This window comes from Pongo abelii, chromosome 7, assembly GCF_028885655.2.
Source record: "Pongo abelii isolate AG06213 chromosome 7, NHGRI_mPonAbe1-v2.0_pri, whole genome shotgun sequence".
NCBI lineage: Eukaryota > Metazoa > Chordata > Mammalia > Primates > Hominidae > Pongo > Pongo abelii.
Genome location: NC_071992.2, coordinates 61,695,835 through 61,723,315, shown reverse-complemented (window position 1 = coordinate 61,723,315; position 27,481 = coordinate 61,695,835). Strand labels below are relative to the sequence as shown.

The window sequence follows — 27,481 nt, the reverse complement described above, 5'->3', positions numbered from 1 at the left end:
GTGTTCTCTGATGGTAGTTTGTATTTCTGTGGGATCGGTGGTGATAACCCCTTTATCATTTTTTATTCCATTTATTTGATTCTTCTCTCTTTTCTTCTTTATTAGTCTTGCTAGCAGTCTATCAATTTTGTTGATCTTTTCCAAAAACCAGCTCCTGGATTCATTGATTTTTTGAAGGGTTTTTTTGTGTCTCCATCTCCTTCAGTTCTGCTCTGATCTTAGTTATTTCTTGCCTTCTGCTAGCTTTTGAATTTGTTTGCTCTTGCTTCTCTAGTTCTTTTAATTGTGATGTTAGGGTGTCGATTTTAGATTTCTCCTGCTTTCTCTTGTGGGCATTTAGTGCTATAAATTTCCCTGTACACACTGCTTTAAATGTGTCCCAGAGATTCTGGTACATTGTGTCTTTGTTCTCATTGGTTTCAAAGAACATCTTTTTTCTGCCTTCATTTTGTTATTTACCCAGTAGTCATTCAGGAGCAGTTTGTTCAGTTTCCATGTAGTTGTGCGTTTTTGAGTGAGTTTCTTAATCCTGAGTTCTAATTTGATTGCACTGTGGTCTGAGAGACAGTTTGTTGTGATTTCTGTTCTTTTACATTTGCTGAGGAGTGCTTTACTTCCAACTATGTGGTCAATTTTGGAATAAGTGTGATGTGGTGCTGAGAAGAATGTATAATCTTTTGATTTAGGGTGGAGAGTTCTGTAGATGTCTATTAGGTCTGCTTGGTGCAGAGCTGAGTTCAAGTCCTGGATATCCTTGTTAACCTTCTGTTTTGTTGATCTGTCTAATATTGACAGTGGGGTGTTAAAGTCTTCCATTATTATTGTGTGGGAGTCTAAGTCTCTTTCTAGGTCTTTCATTTCTTTTTACTCATTTTTCTCTAAACTTCTCTTTGTTTCATTTCATTAATTTGATCTTCAATCACTGATACCCTTTCTTCCACTTGATTGAATTGGCTACTGAAGCTTGTACATATGTCACGTAGTTCTCGTGCCATGGTTTTCAGCTCCATCAGGTCATTTAAGGTCTTCTCTCCACTGTTTATTCCAGTTAGCCATTTGTCTAATCTTTTTTCAAGGTTTTTAGCTTCCTTGTGATGAGTTCGAACATCCTCCTTTAGCTCGGAGAAGTTTGTTATTACTGACCTTCTGAATTCTGTCAACTTGTCAAAGTCAGTCTCCGTCCAGCTTTGTTCCGTTGCTGGTGAGGAGCTGTGATCCTTTGGAGGAGAAGAGGCGCTCTGGTTTTTAGAATTTTCAGCTTTTCTGCTCTGGTTTCTCCCCATCTTTGTGGTTTTATCTACCTTTGGTCTTTGATGATGGTGACCTACAGATGGGGTTTTGGCGTGGATGTCCTTTTTGTTGATGTTGATGCTATTCCTTTCTGTTTGTTAGTTTTCCTTCCAACAGTCAGGTCCCTCAGCTGCAGGTCTGTTGGAGTTTGCTGGAGGTCCACTCCAGACCCTGTTTGCCTGGGTATCAGCAGCGGAGGCTGCAGAACAGCAAATATTGCAGAACAGTAAGTATTGTTGCCTGATCCTTCCTCTGGAAGCTTCATCTCAGAAGGGCACCCGGCTGTATAAGGTGTCTCCCAGTTTGGCTACACGGGGGTCAGGGACCCACTGGAGGAGGCAGTCTGTCCGTTCTCAGAGCTCAAACACCGTGCTGGGAGAACCACTGCTGTCTTCAGAGCTGTCAGATAGGGACATTTAAGTTTACAGAAGTTTCTGCTGCCTTTTGTTCAGCTATGCCCTGCCCCCAGAGGTAGAGTTTACAGAGGCAGGCAGGCCTCCTTGGGCTGTGGTGGGCTCCACCCATTTCGAGCTTCCTGGCTGCTTTGTTTACCTACTCAAGCCTCAGCAATGGTGGACACCTTTCTCCAAACCAGGCTACCACCTCACAGTTCAATCTTGGACTGCTGCACTAGCAGTGAGCAAGGCATGGGACCTGCTGAGCCAGGCATGGGACCTGCTGAGCCAGGCATGGGATGTAATCTCCTGGTGTGCTGTTTGCTAAGACTGTTGGAAAAGTGCAGTATTTAGGTGGCAGTGTCCCGATTTTCCTGGTACAGTCTATCATGGCTTCCCTTGGCTAGGAAAGGGAAATAACCTGACCCCTTGTGCTTCCTGGGTGAGGCGATGCCCCACCCTGCTTTGGCTAACCCTCTGTGGGCTGCAGCCACTGCCCAACTGGTCCCAATGAGATGAACCAAGTACCTCAGTTGAAAATGCATAAATCACCCATCTTCTGCGTTGAGCACACTGGGAGCTGCAGACCGGAGCTGTTCCTATTCGGCCATCTTGGAACCGGACTGCTACCTAGTATTGTTAATGTGTTGCATATTTTCCATAACGACCCATTAGCAGATATGTAAGCCTTGAAATTTTCTCCCAGCCTTTCTCATTGGGTTCATTGTTTCCTTTGCCTTGCAAAAACTTCTCACTTTGATGGAGCTATGCATGTCTATTTTTGCTTTTCTTGCTTGGAATTTTGGTGCCCAATTAAGATATTTCACAAATGATTCCATTTTCAATGTGATTATACCCCTGTGTATTCCTTTTTTTCTTTTGTTTCTTTTCTTTTTTTTTTTTCACTCCTTGCAACCTGTGAGTATGGATTCAAGTTGCCCTGAAAGTAAGCTTCCTGTCTTTTCTTACAGGAATTTTATGATGTTTCATGGTTTCAGGTCTTGTGTTGAGGTTTTAAATCCATTTTGAGTTGATTTTTGTGCATTGTGTAACGGAAGGGTCCTGTTTCATTCTTTGCATATGGATATTGGTTTTCCCAAAAGAGTTTGATGAAGAAAATCTCTGTCCCCATTGTCTCTTTCTGATCTCTGATGCTGATTTCATTTGCTTTGGAGGCATACCCAGTAGTGGGAATGCTAGATTATATGGTAGTTGTATTTTCTTTCTTTTTTTTTGAGGCAGGGTCTCGCTCTGTTGTCCATGCTGGGGTGCAGTGGAACAGTCTTGGCTTACTGCAGCCTCCACATCTCAGGCTCAAGAAATTTTCCCACCTCAGCCTCTGTGTACCTGGTACCACAGGCATGTGTCACCATGCCTGCCTAACTTTTGTAGATAGAGGGTTTTGCCTGTTGCCTGGGCTGGTCTTGAACTCTTGAGCTCAAGCAATCTGCCCACATTGGCCTCCTGGTAGTTGTATTTTCAAATTTTGAGGGAACTCCAACTCTTTACCATAATGTATATACTAATTTATCTTTCCCCCAACTGGAAAAAAGAGTTCCCTTTTCTTCAAATCCATACCAGCATTCTTCTTTTTTAGATTTTTGTGTGTGTGTGTGGCTAGGAATGGTGGCTCATGCCTATAATCCAAGCACTTTGGGAGGCCAAGGTGGGCAGGATTGCTTGAGCCCAAGAATTCGAGACCAGCCTAGGCAACATGGCAAAACTTTATCTGTACCAAAAATAAAAAAGTATTAGCCAGGTGTGGTGGGTGCGTGCCTGTAGTTCCAGGTATTCAGGAGGCTGAGGTGGAAGGATCACTTGTGCCCCGGAGGTTAAGACTGCAGTGAGTCATGATCCATGCCACTGCACTCCAGCCTGGGTGACAGAGTGAGTCTCTGTCTCAAAAAAAGTTTTTAAAAATATTTTTAGTAACATTCATTCCAGTAAGTGAAATGGCATCTGAATGTGTGTGTGGTTTTTAAATTTTTTTTTTGGAGACTGAGTCTTGCTCTGTCACGCAGGCTGGAGTGCATTGACGAGATCTCGGCTCACCGCAGCCTCAGCCTCCTGAATTCAAGCAATTATCATGCCTTAGCCTCCTTAGTAGCTGGGATTACAGGCGTGCACCATGATGCCTGGCTAATTTTTTTGTATTTTTAGTAGAGACAGGGTTTCACCATGGCCAGGCTGGTCTTGAACTCCTGACCTCAAGTGATCCGCCCACCTCAGCCTCCCAAAGTGCTGAGATTACAGGCATGAACCACTGTGCCCAACCGGAATGTGTTTTTTTTTTTTTCTTTTTATTATTATTATTATTATACTTTAGGCTCTATGGTACATGTGCGCAACGTGCAGGTAAGTTACATATGTATACATGTGCCATGCTGGTGCGCTGCACCCACCAACTCGTCATCTAGCATTAGGTATATCTCCCAATGCTATCCCTCCCCTCTCCCCCCACCCCACAACAGTCCCCGAAGTGTGATGTTCCCCTTCCTGTGTCCATGTGTTCTCATTGTTCAATTCCCACCTATGAGTGAGAATATGCAGTGTTTGGTTTTTTGTTCTTGCGATAGTTTACTGAGAATGATGATTTCCAATTTCATCCATGTCCCTACAAAGGACGTGAACTCATCTTTTTTTATGGCTGCATAGTATTCCATGGTGTACATGTGCCACATTTTCTTAATCCAGTCTATCATTGTTGGACATTTGGGTTGGTTCCAAGTCTTTGCTATTGTGAATAATGCCGCAATAAACATACGTGTGCATGTGTCTTTATAGCAGCATGATTTATAGTCCTTTGGGTATATACCCAGTAATGGGATGGCTGGGTCGAATGGAATTTCTAGTTCTAGATCCCTGAGGAATCGCCACACTGACTTCCACAAGGGTTGAACTAGTTTACAGTCCCACCAACAGTGTAAAAGTGTTCCTATTTCTCCACATCCTCTCCAGCACCTGTTGTTTCCTGACTTTTTAATGATTGCCATTCTAACTGGTGTGAGATGGTATCTCATTGTGGTTTTGATTTGCATTTCTCTGATGGCCAGTGATGGTGAGCATTTTTTCATGTGTTTTTTGGCTGCATAAATGTCTTCTTTTGAGAAGAGTCTGTTCATGTCCTTTGCCCACTTTTTGATGGGGTTGTTTGTTTTTTTCTTGTAAATTTGTTGGAGTTCATTGTAGATTCTGGATATTAGCCCTTTGTCAGATGAGTAGGTTGCGAAAATTTTCTCCCATTTTGTAGGTTGCCTGTTCACTCTGATGGTAGTTTCCTTTGCTGTGCAGAAGCTCTTTAGTTTAATTAGATCCCATTTGTCAATTTTGGCTTTTGTTGCCATTGCTTTTGGTGTTTTAGACATGAAGTCCTTGCCCATGCCTATGTCCTGAATGGTAATGCCTAGGTTTTCTTCTAGGGTTTTTATGGTTTTAGGTCTAACATTTAAGTCTTTAATCCATCTTGAATTGATTTTTGTATAAGGTGTAAGGAAGGGATCCAGTTTCAGCTCTCTACATATGACTAGCCAGTTTTCCCAGCACCATTTATTAAATAGGGAATCCTTTCCCCATTTCTTGTTTTTGTCAGGTTTGTCAAAGATCAGATAGTTGTAGATATGTGGCATTATTTCTGACGGCTCTGTTCTGTTCCATTGATCTATATCTCTGTTTTGGTACCAGTACCATGCTGTTTTGGTTACTGTAGCCTTGTAGTATAGTTTGAAGTCAGGTAGCGTGATGCCTCCAGCTTTGTTCTTTTGGCTTAGGATTGACTTGGCGATGCGGGCTCTTTTTTGGTTCCATATGAACTTTAAAGTAGTTTTTTCCAATTCTGTGAAGAAAGTCATTGGTAACTTGATGCGGATGGCATTGAATCTGTAAATTACCTTGGGAAGGATGGCCATTTTCATGATATTGATTCTTCCTACCCATGAGCATGGAATGTTCTTCCATTTGTTTGTATCCTCTTTTATTTCCTTGAGCAGTGGTTTGTAGTTCTCCTTGAAGAGGTCCTTCACATCCCTTGTAAGTTGGATTCCTAGGTATTTTATTCTCTTTGAAGCAATTGTGAATGGGAGTTCACTCATGATTTGGCTCTCTGTTTCTCTGTTATTGATGTATAAGAATGCTTGTGATTTTTGTACATTGATTTTGTATCCTGAGACTTTGCTGAAGTTGCTTATCAGCTTAAGGAGATTTTGGGCTGAGACAATGGGGTTTTCTAGATATACTATCATGTCATCTGCAAACAGGGACAATTTGACTTCCTCTTTTCCTAATTGAATACCCTTGATTTCCTTCTCTTGCCTAATTGCCCTGGCCAGAACTTCCAACACTATGTTGAATAGAAGTGGTGAGAGAGGGCATCCCTGTCTTGTGCCAGTTTTCAAAGGGAATGCTTCCAGTTTTTGCCCATTCAGTATGATATTGGCTGTGGGTTTGTCATAAATAGCTCTTATTATTTTGAGATACGTCCCATCAATACCTAATTTATTGAGAGTTTTTAGCATGAAGGGTTGTTGAATTTTGTGAAAGGGCTTTTCTGCATCTATTGAGATAATCATGTGGTTTTTGACTTTGGTTCTGTTTATATGCTGGATTACATTTATTGATTTGCGTATATTGAACCAGCCTTGCATCCCAGGGATGAAGCCCACTTGATCATGGTGGATAAGCTTTTTGATGTGCTGCTGGATTCTGTTTGCCAGTATTTTATTGAGGATTTTTGCATCAATGTTCATCAAGGATATTGGTCTAAAATTCTCTTTTTTGGTTGTGTCTCTGCCAGGCTTTGGTATCAGGATGATGCTGGCCTCATAAAATGAGTTAGGGAGGATTCCCTCTTTTTCTATTGATTGGAATAGTTTCAGAAGGAATGGTACCAGCTCCTCCTTGTACTTCTGGTAGAATTCGGCTGTGAACCCATCTGGTCCTGGACTTTTTTTGGTTGGTAAGCTATTGATTATTGCCACAATTTCAGCTCCTGTTATTGGTCTATTCAGAGATTCAACTTCTTCCTGGTTTAGTCTTGGGAGGGTGTATGTGTTGAGGAATTTATCCATTTCTTCTAGATTTTCTAGTTTATTTGCGTAGAGGTGTTTGTAATATTCTCTGATGGTAGTTTGTATTTCTGTGGGATCAGTGGTGATATCCCCTTTATCATTTTTTATTGCATCTATTTGATTCTTCTCTCTTTTTTTCTTTATTAATCTTGCTAGCGGTCTATCAATTTTGTTGATCCTTTCAAAAAACCAGCTCCTGGATTCATTTATTTTTTGAAGGGTTTTTTGTGTCTCTATTTCCTTCAGTTCTGCTCTGATTTTAGTTATTTCTTGCCTTCTGCTAGCTTTTGAATGTGTTTGCTCTTGCTTTTCTAGTTCTTTTAATTGTGATGTTAGGGTGTCAATTTTGGATCTTTCCTGCTTTCTCTTGTGGGCATTTAGTGCTATAAATTTGCCTCTACACACTGCTTTGAATGCATCCCAGAGATTCTGGTATGTTGTGTCTTGGTTCTCGTTGGTTTCAAAGAACATCTTTATTTCTGCCTTCATTTTGTTATGTACCCAGTAGTCATTCAGGAGCAGGTTGTTCAGTTTCCACGTAATTGAGCGGTTTTGAGTGAGATTCTTAATCCTGAGTTCTAGCTTGATTGCACTGTGATCTGAGAGATAGTTTGTTATAATTTCTGTTCTTTTACATTTATTGAGGATAGCTTTACTTCCAAGTATATGGTCAATTTTGGGATAGGTGTGGTGTGGTGCTGAAAAAAATGTATATTCTGTTGATTTGGGGTGGAGAGTTCTGTAGATGTCTATTAGGTCGGCTTGGTGCAGAGCTGAGTTCAATTCCTGGGTATCCTTGTTGACTTTCTGTTTCGTTGATCTGTCTAATGTTGACAGTGGGGTGTTAAAGTCTCCCATTATTAATGTGTGGGAGTCTAAGTCTCTTTGTAGGTCACTCAGGACTTGCTTTATGAATCTGGGTGCTCCTGTATTGGGTGCATATATATTTAGGATAGTTAGCTCTTCTTGTTGAATTAATCCCTTTACCATTATGTAATGGCCTTCTTTGTCTCTTTTGATCTTTGTTGGTTTAAAGTCTGTTTTATCAGAGACTAGGATTGCAACCCCTGCCTTTTTTTGTTTTCCATTTGCTTGGTAGATCTTCCTCCATCCTTTTATTTTGAGCCTATATGTGTCTCTGCACGTGAGATGGGTTTCCTGAATACAGCACACTGATGGGTCTTGAGTCTTTATCCAATTTGCCAGTCTGTGTCTTTTAATTGGAGCATTTAGTCCATTTACATTTAAAGTTAATATTGTTATGTGTGAATCTGATCCTGTCATTATGATGTTAGCTGGTTGAAGTTCGTTTTTTTTCTGATGAATAGTGATGTTAAGGACCTTTTCTCTTACCTGTTGGTCAGTTTTGTATCATCTTTGCAGAGATGTTTATTCATGTCTATTCAGGGTCTTTGCCCAATTAGTTTGGATATATATTTTGATGCTACTTAGTATTTTTTTTTTTCTGTGTACATGTTTGGTAAGAACCAGTTCTCACTCATGATTCCCTGAAATTTTCTAACAGTATATATTTTTTTGAGACAGAGTCTCATTCTCTCACCCAGGCTGGAGCACAGTGGCATTTCATGTCACAGTAGCAGGTATTTTGGATACTTATAGCTTTGCAATATAATTTTGATATCAGGGATTGTGAATCCTCCAAGTTGGTTTGTGTTTCTCAGGATTCCTTAGATATTCAGGACCATTTGTGGTTCCATATGAACATTAGCATTGTGTATTCACATTTCTTAAATTTCTGTGTATAATAAAGTATGTAAGTAGAGGGTATGCTGGTACTTTTTTTTTCCTCTGGGACATTTTGATACATGTATGTTTTTAGTAATGATCACATCAGGGTACTTAGCATATCCATTCCTTCATGAAGGTATTATTTCTCTGTTGTGAGAACATTCAAATTGCTCCCTTCTAGCTTTTTTTCCCAGCCATCCCATTACTGGGTATATACCCAAAGGACTATAAATCATGCTGCTATAAAGACACATGCATACGTATGTTTATTGTGGCACTATTCACAATAGCAAAGACTTGGAACCAACCCAAATGTCCAACAATGACAGACTGGATTAAGAAAATGTGGCATATATACACCATGGAATACTATGCAGCCATAAAAAATGATGAGTTCATGTCCTTTGTAGGGACATGGGTGAAATTGGAAATCATCATTCTCAGTAAACTATCGCAAGAACAAAAAACCAAACACCGCATATTCTCACTCATAGGTGAGAACTGAACAATGAGAACACATGGACACAGGAAGGGGAACATCACACTCTGGGGACTGTTGTGGGGTGGGGGGAGTGGGGAGGGATAGCTTTAGGAGATATACCTAATGCTAAATGACGAGTTAATGGGTGCAGCACACCAGCATGGCATATGTATACATATGTAACTAACCTGCACATTGTGCACATGTACCCTAAAACTTAAAGTATAATAATAATAAAATAAAAAGAAAAAAAGAAAGAAAAAAACTTTTTTTTTTTTTTTTTTTTTGTTAACCAGTGTCACCCAGCTGTGGTATAGAATACAAGAATGTGTTTCTCTTAACTAACTGCAAGTTTGTTTCCATAACCAATCACTCCCAACCCCTCCTTCCACTTTTCTCAGAACACTAGTACTGTACCTTCTACTGATTGAACGTGAAGTTTTTTGAATTTCATGTAAGTGAGATGATTCTGTGCTTATCTTTCTATGCCTGGATTATTTTATTTAACATATTTTCCAGGTTCATCTGTATGGCTCCAAATGAAAATGACATTTTCTTCTCAAGGAGTGCATTGCATTATGCAGATATACTGCAGTTTCTTTATCCTTTCATCTGTGGATGGTCAGGTAGGTTGATTCCATATCTTGGATATTGTGAATAGTGCTTCATGAAACATGGGAAGGCAGATAACTCCTTAAGAAATGGATATCCTTTGCGTTAAATGCATACCCAGTGTGGGGATGACTGGAAGAACTAGTAATTGTATTTTTAATTTGTTGCGGAAACTCCAGCTTTTTTCACAGTATTATATACACTAATTTACATTGCGACCAATAGCGTGTAAGAGTTTCCCTTTTTCTTTTTCTTTTTCTTTTTATTTATTTATTTTTTTGAGATGGAGTCTTGCTCAGTTGCCCAGGCTGGAGTGCAGTGGTGCGATCTCGGCTCACTGCAGGCTCTGTCTCCCGGGTTCACGCCATTCTCCTGCCTCAGCTTCCCGAGTAGCTGGGACAACAAGTGCCCGCCACTATGCCCGGCTAATTCTTTTTTTGTATTTTTAGTACAGATGGGGTTTCACCATGTTAGCCAGGATGGTCTTGATCTCCTGACCTCGTGATCCGCCCGTCTCGGCCTCCCAAAGTGCTGGGATTACAGGCGTGAGCCACCGCGCCCGGCCGAGTTTCTCTTTTTCAAGTCTACACTGCTGCCTTCCAAAAATTTTATTGCTGTTTATGGTCATATTCATTCTCGGTGAAGTTTGATGGTATCTGAGTGTGATTCTGACTTACATGTTTGGAGTGATTAGTGATGTGGAGAAACTTTTGTTTCACTTGTGAATCAGTTTCATGTCTTTTTTGAAGAAGTGGCTGTGCTGGTCCTTTGCACATTTTTAGCTTGTGTATTTTTTTTAATCTTTTCCCCGCTTAGTAGCTTTAGTGTTTGAATATGTTGGATAACAACCGCTTTCAAATTTATGATTTTCCACAGTTTTCCTCCAGTCAGTCTTTCTCCCAAGGTAGGATGCTGTCTCTTTGGGTTCATTGTTTTCTGTCCCATGCAGAAACTCTAAAGTGTTTGTCTCACATGTTTATATTTGCTTTTGTCAGCAGTGATTTCTGTGTTCCATCAAGAAAAAAAGATGGCAAATCATTGTATTGTCTATGGGTATTTTCCCCCTAATTTTTCCTTTTGTTTTTTAAAATTTCTCGTTTGCAACCTGTGTGCACAGATTCAAGTTTCCCCAAAATATACACTGACCCTGTGTTTTTTCCTTGGAGTTTTTTGGTTTCAGAATTGGATTTGGGTGTTCAATTGATTTGGTGTTTTTGCATATTGTGCAGCATAAGAGAACTGTTTCAGTCTTTTGCATAGGAATATCCAGTTTTCTCAACTGTTATGCCTTTGGTGAGCTTTTGCAAAATATGTTAACTGTATATAATTTTGGGTTGCTTATTTGGCTTCCTGATTTTGTTCATTCAGTTGTTTTTCTGTGTGTGTGCCAGTAGCAGATTGTTTGGATCATTCTAGGTTTTCTCTTCCTTAATAATTTTTTTTCAGCTCCTAATCTTGATTTCTAAAATAATACCTACTTGTATTTTGATTAAAGGGTGCACCTTGCAGGTTGGCCACATGGGTATATAGCAGGATAGTGAAGCTTGGGTTCCGAAAGAACCCCATCACCCAGGCAGTGAGCAATAGTACCAATCAGATGGTTCTTCCACCAACATTTACTGTCTCCCTCCATTTTCTGTCTGGTAGTCCCCAGTATCTGTGGGTGTGTTCCGTGTTTAGCTTCAGTGTATAAATGAGAACATGTGGTATTAGATTTTCTGTTCTTGCATTACTTTGCTTAGCATAGTGGCCTCCAGGTCCATCCTTGTTGCTGCTGAGGACACGAAAATTTTTTAAGCTGTGTAGGAGTTTTTGGTGTCTGTGTACTGCAAGTTTAAAAACCTAATCATCAACTGTTAATGGGCACATAGGTTGATTTTATTTTGTTTTTTTTTTTCTTATGAATAGCACTTCCAAGAACATACCAGTGTATGTGTCATTTTGAAAGAAGGCTTTATTTCCCTTTGTGTAGATACTCAGTTGTGGGATTGCTCTATTCAGATGGTAGTTCTGTTTTAAGTTCTTTGAGTAATCTTCAAACCACTTCTCAAAGTGTGAGAGCTGGTTTTTATTCCCACCAAGAGTGTAGCAGTGTTCGCTTTCCTCTGCTGCCTTGCCACCATGTTACTATTTGGACTTAGGACAAATGGCCATTCTGACCAGTGTAAGATGGTATTTCAGTGTGTGTGTGAGTTGCATTTCTCTGATGATTAGTGATGTTGAGCGTTTTTTCTTCTGTTGGTTGCTTGTACATCATGTCCTTTGTCCATTGTTTGATTGGATTATTTGTTTTTCTGACTCTTGATTTTTTTTAAGGTCATGTTACAGTCTGGCTATTAGACCTTGGTCAGAAGCATAGTTTGGGAACATTTTCTCCCATCCTGTAGGCTATATAGGCATTTACTGTGCTGGTGATTTCTTTTGCTATCTGGCAGTCTTTCAGTTTCTTAGGCCCAACCTTTTTATTTTGGTTTTTCTTGCTGTTGCTTTTAGGGACTAAGTTATCTAAATGCTTTACCAAAGCCTATGTTGAGACAGGTATTTCCTAGGTTTTCTTCTAGGACTTTTATAGTTTGAGGTCTTCTTCTGAAATCTTTTGTTCACCTTGAGTCAATTTTTGCATATGGTGACAGGTAGGGCTCCAGTGTTAATCTTTTGCATGTGTCTAGCCGCCTCTCCTAGCACCATTCATTGCATAGGGAGTCCTTTCTCCATTGCTGAGTTTTGAGTCTTTTCAAAGGTCAGATGATTGTAGGTGTGCGGGATTACTTCCAGGTTCTCTATTCTGTCCAGGTGGAGGCAGGTCTATGTCTCTGTCATGAAATTTGAAATCAGGGAGTGTGGTCCATCTGATGTAGTCTGGATCTTCCAGCTTGGCTTTGCAGTTTCAGGGAGTTTTGTGGTCCAACAGGAATTTTATCATTGTTTCTTTACATTGCTTTCAAAAAACAAAATTGGCCCATACATAAATGTGTACAAATAGAGGTTAGAGTGGGACATTTGGGTCTGTGCATGCATTGCATAGTGATGAAATCAGTGTATTTAGCATCTCTTTTTGCCTTGTAGAGTTATCATGTCTTTGAGGTGAGGACAGCCAGAACCCTCCTTTCTGGCTGTCTTGGAAACTACCCTCTGATAATGTTAGCCCTAGTCACCCTGCTGAGGAATAGAACAGCAGGTTTCATTCCTCTTATGGAACTTGTCACTTTGTACCCATTTCGTATCCCTGCCCATGCCCCACCTTCCACTCCAACCCTGGCAAGCACTATGGTGTTTCTAGGTCTATATGAGATAAAGTGTCTTATAGTCCTCGTGAATGAGATGATGTGAGGTTTGCCTTTCTTGGCCTAATGTGTCTCATTTACGATAATGTCCTCCAGGATCCACTATGTTTCTGTGAATGACATGATTTCAGTATGCATGTCTAGCTGAAGAGTATTTATTTGTGAATGGGTACTGCAGTTTCTGGATCCCATTCTCTGTGGGTGGACGGGTAGGTTGATTCCTTATCTTGTCTTTTGTGACTGGTGCCACAGTCAGTATGGGAAGGCAGATACCACTTCCATGTACTGGTTTCAAGTGCTTCCACTGCACACCAAGCAGTAGCAAAGCTAAATGAAATGGTAGTTGTATTTTTAGTTTTCTGTGGAACCTCCAACTGGTCTCTGTAGTTTGCATACTAATTTACTTTGTCAACAATTATGGATAAGAGAGCTCCCTGTTCTGGAGATTCACACCAGTGTTTGTGGTTTCCCTTGTTTTAAAGTATATGAAGGACTTTGTAATATTCATTCCACGGAGAAGGACAGGGTATCTGATCTTGTTCTGAGTTTCATTTTTTTCCCATGATTAACTAAGTGTTGGTAAACTTGTTTTCAATTTTTTGTGTTCTTTGCAGAAAAGGATATTCAGGTTCCTTGCACAGTTTTGGCTCAGTAATTACTTTCTCTTTTCTGTTGTTTTCTGCTAATTAGTAATGTTACTTACACGTTTTCAAAAAAATGCATCGATAGCTGTGTTTTCCCTTCAAATTCTCTTATCCTTTAGATGTTTTTCCTTTTCATTCATTGTTTTAGTAGTGTTAGTTACTTATATTTTCCAAAAAATGCCTCAATAGCTGTGTTTTTCCTCAGAATTCTCCTATCATCCTTTAGATGCTTTTTTCTTTTCATTCATTGTTTTTATTCTTTCTTGCACACAAGCCATACAGTCTGATGTGGTTTCACATGTGTGCAAAGTTTTGATTTTCCCCTGGTGACTGGTGAAGTAAAAGCAATCCACTGGCATACGAATCCATTGTCAGTGAGTTTTGATTGTTTGTATTCTTTTCTTTCCCCTATATTTTTTGTTTTCCTTTTTGCAAAGCATGAGCACAGATCCAGGTTGACCCAGGTATCTGCACACCAGACGCTTTCTCCTAGGAGAGTGATGGCTTCCAGTTTTGTGTGTAGGTCTTACGTCCATGTTGAGTGGATTATTGTGAATTTCACACAGTAGGAACCCCTTTTTGTTATTTTACTAGGGATCTCGCATTTTCAGAATGATGCGATGAACAGGCTCTCCCTTCCTGTGGTGACTTTTGGGATTCTTTTCCAACATGTGCTCACTCCACATCAATTTGGGTTTGCCCCTTGGCACCCTTATTGTGTCCGTTGACCTGTGTTACCCTGTTAATGCCAATCACATATATAGTTTGGGTAGCTAAGGCTTTGCAAAGTAATTTAAAATGGAGGCATGTGATGCACTCTACCAAGTTTGTATGTGTAGGAACTGCTTTGGGGATGCAGGGCGTTTCATTCTCCTGCAGGATTTTTAGTAGGGTGTTGTGATCCTATTGTGAAAACAAGAATTTCCACATGGTCTATGTGTATACTTAGAGGGTGCAGGGGACCTTCTGACATATGTACCACTAGTGTCATGATCAAACTGCAGGACCTAGCTCATCTCTGTTTCATGCTACAGACGTGATTTCTTGGTGGGGAGAGCATTCCGAATCCTCCCTGCCCATTCTGTGGGATATTATGCTAGGATATTATTAAGCCTCGTCACCCTGCTGTGCTGTATAACACCAGAATTCCTGCCTCTCATCTGAGTGTCACTTTGTAGCTGTTTCCAGTCCTCCCTCCAGCCTCTGGTACCCACTATTGACATGGATACCTCTGTAAGAAGATTGACTTTGTGAGATTCCCATGTTGGGGAGATCATGCAGAGTTTGTGTTTGCCTTCCTCTGCTTGGCTTATTTCATTTAACTTCATGTCCTCCAGGTTTCTTCACCTTGCTGGAAGTGACCTGATGTCCAGAAGTTTGATGGCTCAAGAGTATTCTCTTGTGCATATATCCTTCAGTTTCTGCATGTCTTCATCTGTGGATGGACAGGTAGGTTGACTCCATACCTTGATTATTGTCTCTAGTGCCTCATGAAACATGGGAAGGCAGGTATCTCCTTAAGGTATGAATTTCTTCTGCTTTACAGGTATACCCAGTGTTGGGATGGCTAGATGAAGAACTGGTAGTTGTACTGCTGATTCTTTCAGGAACCTCCAGATGTTTCTCCTAGTGTTTATGGGAGTTTACATTACCACCAATAGGAGATAAGAATTCCTGTGTCTGCAAGTCTACATACTTTTTCTGAAGGCCCTTGCCTTCAGAAAAATTTATTGCTCTTTCTGGTCATACTCATCCTCCAGGGAAGTTGGACAGTATGTGAGTGTGGGTGGTTGGGATTTACGTTTGGGGGATGATAGCTGATTTGAAGAAATTTTTCTGTTACCCAAGAGTCAATGTAAGGTCTTCTTTTAAGAAATGTCCACGCAGGTCCTCTGGGCATTTTCAGCTTGTGTATGCGTTTTTATGTTTTGCCCACTTAGAACCATTAGTTTCTGATGTATGTTAGATAACAGGCTTTTCCATGATTTTTCCATAATTTTCTCCCAGTCTGTAGGATGGCTTCAGTTTGGGTTTGCTGTTTTCTCTCTGGGAAGTTAGTTGTCCTTAGCCTCACGTGGTTATATTTGCTTTCGTTAGCAGTGATTTCTGTGTCCTATTGAGAAGGGAGATGGCGAAGCCATTGTACAGTCTGTGAGTATTTGGCTCCTATGTTTTCCTTTCCTGTTTGCAGCTTAGGTATAGGGATTCAAGTTTCCCCAAAATTGATGCTCACTCTGTGCATTTTCCTTGGAGTTTTTTGATTTCAGGATTGCACTTACATGTTTGGTGGACTTTATGTTGCTTTTTGGATCTTGTGCAACAGAAGGGTTTATTTCAGTCCTCTGCACATGAATACCTGGTTTTTTCAACCACTGTGCCTTTGGCATGCTTCCCAGGGTGAGGTGGGGAGGGTGGGAAATGTGTTCGCTGTCTGTAATTTTGGGTTGATTATATGGCCCCTTGTTTTGTCCAGTCGGTTATCTTCCTAAGTTTATGCCACTAATGTGTGGGTTAGGTTACTATAGGTTTTGTTTTGTTTTGCTTCGTGTGTGTTTTCTTGTTTTATTTACTTTTTCCTATTTTTAGTTCCAAACCTGGATTTTCTAAAACAACAGCTACTTTTATTGTGATCAAGGGGTACACCTGCAGGCCAGCTACATGGCTATACAGCAGGATGCTGAAGCTTGGGATCCCAGTGCACCTGTCACCTGGGCAGTGGAGACAGTACCAGTGGGGTCGTTCTTCCTCCAGGGCTTTCTGTTTCCGTCCTTTTCCTGTCTGGTCATCCCCAGCATCTGTTGATTTCATCTTTATGTTCAGGCATATTTGGTGTTTAGCTTCTGCTTGTCAGTGAGAACCTGCATTATTTGGTTTTTTGTTCTTGCCTTATTTCACCCAGCCTAGTGGCCTCCAATTCCATCCATGTTGCTGCCAGGGGCATGATTTTGTTTGTGTTTGATCATCCTTGCTGGCCTTTTAGCAAATGTATCACATTTTTTCAAATCTTATTTACTCTTGGTGGGCACCTAGGTTATTTCCACATCTTCCCACTTGGGAATAGCACTCCTGTGAACGTGCGAGGGTGTGTGTCCTTCTTGATAGAAACATTTATTTTCCTTCGGGTAGATACCCAAAGGATACCCAGGATTGCTTGGTCGGAGGGTAGTTGCTTTCCATCCATTTATTTATTTATTTATTTATTTATTTATTTATTTATTTTTTCTTTATTATTGAGAAGTCTTCAAACTGCTTTCTGCAGTATGAGGTCAATTTTGCATTCCTACCAACAGTATAACAGAGTTTTGTTTCCTCCGCTACCTCGCCAACATGTTCTCTTTTGACTTTGGACTAGTGGCTGTTCTGACTGGCGTGAAATGCTGCTGGTACCTCCTTGTCCTCATGAGTTGGATTTCTCTGATGATAGTTAGCTTGAGCATGTTTTCGTGTCTGTTGGTCTCTACTAGGTCTTCTTCTGACAGGTCTGTGTTCATGTCCTTTGTCCATTTTTTACTGGGATTCTTTTTTTGTTCTTGATTTATGTAAGGTCCTTGTAGATTCTAGCTACTAGGACTTGGTGGAGATGCACAGTTTGGGCACATTTTCTCCCCTCCTGTAGGCTGTGTGTTAACTGTGTTGGCTGTTTCTTCCCAGCCTCTTTGCTCCTATATATAGCCATTTAAGTGAGTCCTGGCCATGTATATGTGTATAGAATTTATGTTTGCTCTATACAGTCCTGGCCCATGATTTTATGTTCTGATTTAGAATATAAACAAGAATTGAGACTTGCTAGATGAAAGAAAAAGCACTCTTCAGTGCTTCCTATGACGAGGTATACCAGCTGTCTTCTACTGCTTTAGACAGCTACATATTTGCTGGACAATAATTTCCCAGGATAGGGACAAGCCAGAGCATTCTGCACATTCATCTTCTGCTCCAGTTTCTCATGGTTATGATCAAAGCTAGACAATGACTGATCCAGGAGGCTGAGATCACAAGATGCGCTGTGATCCTCTGGTTTAAGACAGGCTAGACCATCAGATGGAGGAAATAGGTGGCCCTGTCTTCTGGATTTTGACCTCCTCTGTTTTCAGGATACTTGAAGTCAGTTTTGTTACTCAGACATGATTGAGAGAGATCCTTTTGAGTCATTTCATAGCACCACAGAATGTGCCAATGTGACAGCCAAGAAAGCAGAAAGACCAAGGCATTGAGAATTTCAGCAGTATAGCAAGAGGCAGGCGGTGGTTAGCAGACATACACTGAATAGTGAGCTCCGAGCATCCTGTGCTGCATCCTGCAGCCTGCAGGGGATGAGAACTCACCCTTTCTTTTGCTGCCTGGCACACATGCGTGTTGTTCTTGAGACTTGGGTGCCACCTCCAGAGTAAGGCCAAGAGCTTCGTTTTCTCAGGTTCCACTGCAGGAGGCGTTGCAGTGGCTTCATGATGACTTGAAGCTGGGACCACAGAGAGGAAAAAGCTCCTGTCCATGGCCGGAAAGCTGGGGGTGTGGGAAGGGGATTGTCACAGTTACTCCTAGACATTCTTCTAAAATAGCACAGAACCTTTCATTTTATGGACTGTCTGTGGAAATAAAGACCACCCAAATGAGAAAAGGAAAGCCCATTTATTCAGAGCTTGCTACTCTGAAAGCAGACTCCACCTTGCCTCTTTGATCGATCAAACACAAGAAGTGTTAATGGCACAGACGCTGTCATGAAGGCGACAAGAACTCTAGAGCACTGCGATTGTGTATCTCTACCTCATCTTGGGCAGAGGTGCTGTCGTCAGTAATGTCTACAGTTAGTAATAGGTTTTTTACTCTCGTTACTATTTGTATGACTCCCACCACTGGGAACACTGCCCTTATTGTTCACATAAACAATGAGTCAGTAATTTCTCCAAGTAATAGCTCTGAATAGTTGAGTGGACTCATTTTGGAGCTCATATCTGAGTTGGATTTCTAGTCTTGCCCATTATATATTTAGGGTCTGTGTATATATAGACAATTCTCGAAGTACTCTTTCTACCAAAGTGGATAAAGTGTTAGTCTGAGGCAAATAGGACCATCTGTTCTGGCCACAAAGGAAGTATTTAGCAGGCATACACAGAAATCAGGGAGATAAGGAGTTGTTCACAGTGTAAAAACTAAGGCCTTACACCAGCTAGGTTATATAGTTGGAACTCTGTCAGTCTCTTCTGTGTGGCAGGTATTTGGCCTATTGCCCTACAAAGTCTGGTGAATTCAAATTTATAGTTACTGAGGGTCTGATCAATAGATTGTAACAAATGGTAAATATTGGCAAAATGACCAATCATTGGCATTGATATTAGTCATTATCTTTCTGGAAGAAAGGGACTCTAGCAAGTCACAGGTTGACTTTTTTAGGGTTAACTGTCAACGTAGGTGCAAGTGAAAATGCCATTTGCTATGATGCCTGTGGTCCCATTTGATGAAACCAGAATTGCCAGAAGTTTATCCAGCATATCTAGCAGTCAGGAGGATCGAGGACAGTGGCTACTCTTTGGGATTATCTAAGAATGGCATTAGAATGAGTATGTTCTGACCTAACTCTTATAATAAAGATGGAAAAAAGAGCAAAAGAGTCATGCTGAATGGATGACAAAAAGGGGTCTATAGAATATGAGAAGGATGGTTATAAGCAAGCAGGTAAAAACCAAAACAGGAATTAGGAGTCTTGGTCTGATGTGTTAGACAGAAGCTATCCACCGTCCACTCTCACTGCTTATTCTGAAGGTCTTGGGTCAGTTGTCTGCTTGTGCAGATCAGTTGCTCCTGGAGGATCTCTGAGAATCCTCACTTTGAGATTTTCTATTTGAGTAGTCTTCCAATTGTGTGGAATTCTGAATTTCTTTTTTAGTTGTGAAATGTGAACCCAAGTATTGATGTCTTGGTTTTACTGCTGTATTTGTTGCTCACTGTACCAGATACAGTCTCTTCCAACAAAACTCAAGCAGTTTTTCTCTAATGTTTTCTCCAATAGAAAAAATCTGCTGACAGAATGTCATTAAAAGGTTGTTGAGGATGCTATTATGGGAAAGGCTTTAGTCGGTTGCTGATAGGACTGGATGTAGTACGTGCGTTCCTTGCAATAATTTGCCATGCCTGCAATAGGGTGGTAGGGCAGAATCTATTATTGAAAGTGAAATTTCTAAACACATGGGCTTCCAGTCATTAATTCAAATAGGCATAACTGAGTGTTTCTGAGGGAGTGGATCATGTGGCCATGGGCCTGGCTTGCCCTCCACTCAGAGGTGGGTAGTGCACTGCCAGTGCAGGACTCAGGGAGGAAAGGGAGAAACAGAGATGGCAAAAGCAAAAAACGAGATACAAGAAATGCAACAGAAGCACACAAACAACAAGCACACTGACACTCATTGGGCAGGCTGTCCTCTCACCCATGGCCAGCAGCATAGGCAGCCAAGACTCAGGCAGGAAGGCCACTGACCTCAGGACCTGCAGGGTGTGGGGAGGGGAGGTGATGAGAAGAACTAGTCCAGGTCACAGCTATGTATCTCTGGCCTCAGTAAAATATTATTTCAAGTCAAAGTACATTTATGGAATCCTTCTGATTATATAAAAAAGCAAAGTTTCCAAAATTTGAAAGTGATTACCCAACATATCCGTACACTTAGATACAGAGTTTTTCTAAAACTGGGATCAGGCCAGGTATGGTGGCTCAGGCCTGTAATCCTAGCACTTTGGGAGCGTGAGGTGGGAGGATTGCTTGAGGCCAGGAGTTGGAGACCAGCCTAGGCAACATGGTGAGATTTCCACCCCCTCTGTCTTTACCAAAAATACAAAAATTAGCTGGGCATGGTGGCACAAACGTGTAGTCCCAGCTACTCCAGAGGCTGAGGTAGCTCACTGGCTGCAGTGAGTCAAGATCGTGCCACTGCACTCCAGCCTGAGCAACACCTCGTCCCCCCTCCCCCCAAAAAATCCCAATTTTAATAATTATTCTGGAGTTGGGTAAAAGAATACCCTTATTCTGGCCAGGTGTGGTGGCCAGACGTGGGAGGCCAAGGTGGGCAGATCACGAGGTCAGGAGATCGAGATCATCCTGGCTAGCACAGGTGAAACCTTGTCTCTACTAAAACTATACAAAATTAGCCAGATGTAGTGGCGGGCACCTGTAGTCCCAGCTACTCGGGAGGCTGAGGCAGGAGAATGGCAGGAACTTGGGAGGCGGAGCTTGCAGTGAGTTGAGATCGCACCACTGCGCTCCAGCCTGGGCGACAGAGCTAGACTCCATCTCAAAAAAAAAAAAAAAAAAAAAAATACCCTTATTCTTAGGAAATACACACCTAGGGGTGATTATGTCCATAATTTCCTCTCAAATTACTAAAAAAAAGGTATGTAAATAGACAAATGATACAAAATGGAACAAAATGTTAGAAATTGGTGAGTCCTGATTAAGAGAAGGATCATTCTTGGTACTATTCTTGTAACAACATATGAAATTATATAAAAATTTTAAGTTCCTAAAACTGGTTGTAGAAGTATATGCTCAGAGTGAGCATCTATTTTGTAAAATAGCAATTAAGACCAAAACTTTAATCAGCTAAAATCTTATCAAATAAAAGTAGTGATATATTACAGTATTTTTCATAGCAAATCATAGTAAAGGGGCAATAACTTTTACAAGTTTCTCTCCAAGCACAGTACATTTTTGTGGGTTTTTCAAGAATTCAACTTCCTGTAATTCTTATCTTCCTCTACCTCAAGTGACATAGTTTACCAAATAATTTTAAATAAGGGTTAGATTTGGTTAGATTCTCAAGGCGTCCTTTTTGAAAATCATACATTTAATTTCGATGTGGAATTGGCCTCTTTGTTTCTGAGAAAGAAATATACAAAAATACCCCCTTATTGGCCAGGTGCAGTGGCTCATGTCTGTAATCCCAGCACTTTGGGAGGCCAAGGCAGGCAGATCACGAGGTCAAGAGATCTAGACCATCCTGGCCAACATGGTGAAACCCCATCTCTACTAAAAATACAAAAATTAGCTAGGTGTGGTGGTGCATACCTGTAGTCCCAGCTACTCGGGAGGCTGAAGCAGGAGAATTGTTTGAACCTGGGAGGCAGAGGTTGCAGTGAGCCAAGATCGCACCACTGCACTCCAGCCTGGTGACAGTGAGACTCCATCTCAAAAACAAACAAAAAATGCCCCCTTATTAACACACAATGGCTTTCTCCTGACCATTATTTCTAGTTATGCACAGTCTTCTTACTATCTCAGCAAAATCATTCTGAACTTCCATTTCTAAGGTAGAAGATAGAAGCCAGCTCAAGATAGATTAAAGACTTAAATGTAAGACCTGGAACTATGAAACTGCTAGAAAAAAACATAGGGAAAACTCTTCAGGACATTGGTTTAGCAAATAATTTATGGCTGAGATCTCAAAAGCACAGGCAACAAAAGCAAAAATAGATGAGTGGGATATAGCTTCTGCACAGGAAAAGAAACAACACAGTGAAGAGACAGCCTCTTGAATGGGAGAAAATAACTGCAAATTACTCATCTGACAGGGGACTAATATGCAGAGTATACAAGGAACTCAAATTCCTCAAAAGTAACAAAACAATCCCATTAAAAATGGGCCAAGGACAGGAATAGACATTTCTCAAAAGACTTACAAATGGCTAACAGGTATATGAGAAAATGCTCAACATCATTGATCAGGGAAATGCAAATCAAAACCACAACGAGATATCATCTCACCTCAGAATGGCTATTATTAAAAAGACAAAAAATAACAGATGCTGGTGAGAATGCAGAGAAATGGAAACTCTGTTATACTGTCAGTAGGAATGCAAATCAGTATAACCACAATGGAAACCAGTATGGAGAATTCTAAAAAACTTAAACATAGAAGTACTGTATGGTCCAACGTTCCCACTACTGGGTATTTATCCAAAGGAAAGAGTTCAGGCCAGGCGTGGTGGCTCATGCCTGTAATCCCAGCACTTTGGGAGGCTGGGGCAGGTGTATCACTTGAGGTCAGGAGTTTGAGACCAGCCTGGATAACATGGAGAAACCCCATCTCCACTAAAAATACAAAAAATAATTAGCCAGGCATTGTGGTGCACACCTGTAATCCCAGCTACTTGGGGAGGCTGAGGCAGGAGAATCACTTGAACCCAGGAAGCGGAGCTTGCGGTGAGGCGAGATTGCACCACTGAACTCCAGACTGGGTGACAGAGTGAGATTCTTTCAAAAAAAAAAAAAAATTTTAGTGTAGCAAAGGGATACCTGCGTTGTCATGTTTATCACAGCACTATTCACAATAGCAAAGATACAGAATCAACCCAAGTATCCATCAACAAATGAATAGCTAAGTAAAATGTGCAAAATGTATACAATAAAATACTATTTGGCAATAAAAAATAATGAAATCATATCATTTGCAAAAACATGGGTCGATCTGGAAGTCATTATGTTAAGTGGAATAAGCCAGGCACAGAAAGACAGATACTGCAGGTTCTCACTCACATGTGGGAGCTAAAAAAACTTGATCTCATGGACACAGAGAATACAATGGCAGATACTAGAGTCCGGGAAGACCGGGTGTGTGGAAGGGAGAATGAAGAGAGGGTGGCTATTGGGCGCAAACATACAGTTAGAAGAAATAAGGTGTAATGTTTGACAGCAGACTAGGGTAGCTAAGCAACAATATTTCAAAGTAGCCAGAATACACATTCACTGCATGTAATAAACACTCGTATGCACCCTATAAATGAGTAAAATAGGTAAATAGGTAAAATATTACGGGTGTCAATGATTTTTTTTTTTTTTTTTTTTGAGATGGAGTCTTGCTCTGTTGCCCAGGCTGGAGTGCAGTGGCACGATCTTGGCTCACTGCAAGCTCTGCCTCCCGGGTTCATGTCATTCTCCTGCTTCAGCCTCCTGAGTAGCTGGGACTACAGGTGTCCGCCACCACACCCAGCTAATTTTTTGTATTTTCAGTAGAGACGGGGTTTCACTGTGTTAGCCAGGATGGTCTCGATCTCCTGACCTCATGATCCGCCCGCCTCGGCCTCCCAAAGTGCTGAGATTACAGGCAATGATTTTTTTTAAGATAGAGAGGTTATGCCCAAGTCTCCAGAGAGGGGTCCTTTGGATCTGCACAGCACATCCTGCCTACCTGCATCCACTGCTCCACCATGCTAGTCTTGTCTGGGCCTTCATGCTCTGGCTCCCAAGGCAAGTGGTGCTGACTCAGGTGGCCACACTGTGGACCTGGGTGTTGGTGGCCCAGAAGGTGGGTGCTAGGGTCTTCCCACCCTAATTGTTTCACTGAGACCAGATGGTCCCAGGCAGTGACAGGGCACCACCTTCTTGATCAGATCCTGGGACATAGGAGGAGTGTCACCTAGCCCCTCCTCATCCCAACTAAGATCCCAAAGTACCCCCAAGCCCGGGCCATGGCTGGGCTGGAATTCAGGAAGCCCAGGATGCGGCTCAAACCTTGTGGCATCTCTGGGTTCTCGGTGCCCCATACAGATGATCCAGGACCCATAGCTGGTGGGAAGAGACTGGCATTTCTCTGGCCCCTCCTTACTCGTGCCAAGCACCCCAACTGTCCTTCCTGGTCCATCACCCTGGTCACATTCCCCAGGGCAGCTCAGGGCTTTGTTCAGCTGTCTACCATAGTCAGGTGCCTAATAAATGCTGAGACTTGCAAGACCACATAGGCAGATGGGTTGATGCCCTCTGGTGAGCACCCCCAGCAGCCAGGCCCCTGTCCATGTGTCTGCCTGCTCCCGCTTGTGTTTTACTGTCACAACACTGCATGCCAGGGACACCGGCTCCCATCCCTCCTGTCGAGAAGGACACAGACAGCAAGTGCCTGGGGGTAAGGCATTTGCCAGGTGGCACAGGTGCTGAGGGTCGGAGCTGGGATTTGAACCCAGATCACGGAACTCTGCGTGGGGGAATGCAGGTGTGGGGATGCCCATAAACGAAGGAAGGGTGGCCCAGCCCCACTGAGCCCAGCTGCTCCCTGCAACCCTGGAGGAAACTGCTCTGCCCTCAGGTGGGGAGAGGGCCCAGGAGGCCAGGCCTCCCCTTGCTTGCTGGCTCAGGGGATCACAGTGGGACAAGGCGATTTAGTGTGTGTGTCTTCTTTCTTTTTCTCTATTTCATTCAAAAGTTCATTTAGTATCAAGCAAGAGGAGCCTTAGCTTAACCCTGCAGATCAGGCAAGACTCGAGTTACAAAAGAATACATTCTTTTTGCACTGCTAATTGTCTTCCTCTCTACTTTTGTTGGCAAGAGCAGGTCTGTGTCCCAGGTTCGGAATCCATTTTTCATCCCACACCAAAGCGCCTGCTGTTCGGGTGAGTACCCTGGAGCCTGGCCACGTGGAGCTGTGTAGCAGGAGGGTCCCCGCAGGAGGGTCACAGCACCACTGCCCGGGTCCAGCTCAACTGTGCTGACAGGGTTGCCTGATCTGGCGCCCTGGGGCTTGCAGCATCCTGTTCCCAGGATCTGCACATAGGGATGCCTTTCTGCATCTCACCGTCAGTGGTAGGTGCTCGTGCTCCTCCCCCCGCCCAGCAGGGCCTGGGGACCGTGGGCGGCTTATGTTCCACGATTTTTAGGCCATTTGCAGCGAGTTCCGCCAGCCTGCCCCTCCCCCTGCAGCTGCGGCTACCTGGGCATAGCACTGCCACGAGTGTCTTCGGGCCTTTCTTCAGAGGAGACAGTCAGCATCCTCAAGTTCCAGGCGCTCTGGCCCCAGTCCTGCTTGTAGACGCCTTTTCCCACGGGCTGCCTCTCCTTCTCAATGGCCTGAAGCTTGACTAGTTTCCACGAAGTCTGGCGGGAACACAAGGCTGTCACTGACATTTGTGGCACCAGAACTTACAAGCATGCGGGTTGCACACGTCGGACACTGTGCCAGGTGCAGTAACTTGCCATCTGAGGTACGCCGCACGCGCACGCCGCAGCGGTTTGGCTTGGTGTTCTGCGCATGCGTGTGTAACGGCTTGGCTTGGCGTTCCTCGCTTGGCTTGGTGTTGGTCGCTTGACTTGGCGTTCCTTGCTTGGCTTGGCGTTGGTCGCTTCGCTTTGTGGTCCTCAAGTGGATTGGCATTTCCTCCCTGGGCATTCCTTTGCTGGGCTTGACCTTTTCTTGGCTGGGGTTGGCATTCCCCTGGCTGGGCTGGGTGTTTCCTCGGCGGGTGGGTGGAGGGGCTTGGCCTTTCTCCAGGTGGGCGTGGGCGTGGGCTTCCCTGGGTGGGCGTGGGGTGGGTGTGGGCTTTCCCCACGCCGGGTGGGAGTGGGATTTCCCCAGGTGGGTGTGGCCTTTCAAATCCCGCTGGGCTTGGCCTATCCCCGCCTGGGCTGGGCTCCCCTGCTTTGGCGGGTTTTGGCTGGGCCTGACGTTTCTCCTCTAACAGATTGGAAACCTAGAGTTTCCTGCTTGTTGGTGAAATTTGTTGGCAGAGGTGATTGGCTAGCTACTACTTGGCTCCCCAGGCTGGTAAAAGAGGATGGGGGTTGAGGTTTCTTCAAAGCCGGCTGCCTCCGCTATGAAGAAGCCCTTTGGCCTCAGCAGCAAGATGGGCAATTGGTGCTGCCACTGCTTCCCCTGCTGCGGGGGCAGTGGCAAGAACAACGTAGGCTCTCTGGGAGACCACAACGACATCGCCTTTTTGGAGCCAAGATACCACGTCCATCAAGAAGATCTGGGCAAGCTCCACAGAGCTGCCTGATGGGGTAAAGTCCCCAGAGCGGATCTCATCGTCGGGCTCAGGGGCCCTGGCGTGAACAAGAGGGACAAGAAGAAGAGGTAACCAGTCCTGGGGCTGGGAGGAGGTGGAATGTGCGGGGATGGGGTGGGGATTTGCCCTCCTGTGGGATGGGGGAGGGCTGGCTTTCTTGCCTCTGCAGGCCCCACAGCACCCTGAGTGTGGAAACCTCAGAGAGGTTGGCACAAAGGCCTCTTTATTAGCAGAAACACAAAAAACTTTGGCTGATTTCCAATCCAATAATAATTTCCTTTATATAACACTTAATAGACTGTTTTAAAGTGGTTTAACTTGCAAAATTAAGTCTATGCAGCAGATATTTTTAATGTACACATTTAAAACAATGTTATACGCATTAGAGAAAGGTGTGTAATGAGAAATAATTCCCATAATATGTCGACTTCTGGGCTATTCTTCAGATAAAATCCAGTGTGCATTTTATGTCAATGTATCCCTATATAAATATGTTCTTCACTGAGGAATCTTAGAAAGAAACTGAAATGGGAAGATGGTTCATGTCCTTAAATGGAAAGATTCATTTTTCTCAAGATGTGAGTTCTTTCTATATTTATCACTTTTACCTAAGCCCAAATAAAAATATAAAAGTTTTAACATTTTTAAGTTACACATGCTGTCTTTTACTATTGTATGGAAAAAGACTTGCCTTTCTAGGTATCAAAATATACTATTTCCACAAATTGTTTACCAGCAGCTGAAAAGACATAAATGAATAGAACAGAATAGAAAATCCAGAACTACCCAAATATATGTAAGAATTTAGAAGTTGATAATGGTGACGTTTCATGTTAGTAGAAAAAGATGAATTATTAGTAAATGAAATGCCTGCTGTTTGGAGAAAACTTGATGTTTATGTCACAAAAATAAGTTTCTGATGGAATATAGATTAAAAGTTTTAAATATTCAAAATGAGAAAAGTACCAGAAGAAAACACAAATGCCTATTTATACAGATATATTTTTATCTTGAAAAAGACCTTCTAAGAACCTCGCAAGCAAGCATTCTGAAGGTTGTTTTGGAAAAATAAAAATTAAAACACCTTGTATATGAGAAAAAAATTAACAAAAGACAACATACTTGCAAAATATTTACTATATATATATTAGATAAGAAATGTATTTTCATTTTACAGATAATTCTTTCAAATCAACAAGAAAACAAGTAA

The 27,481-nt window shown here is 42.3% G+C and overlaps 1 long non-coding RNA gene across 1 annotated transcript; it reads left to right on the top strand.

Moving 5' to 3' along the window:
* Positions 1 to 109: 109 nt before the first annotated feature.
* Positions 110 to 27,367, top strand: LOC134761829 (uncharacterized). The gene is made up of 4 exons (XR_010140980.1): positions 110 to 3,965; positions 8,044 to 14,967; positions 24,824 to 24,882; positions 25,190 to 27,367. It is a non-coding gene; the product is annotated as an uncharacterized LOC134761829 (long non-coding RNA).
* Positions 27,368 to 27,481: the final 114 nt, after the last annotated feature.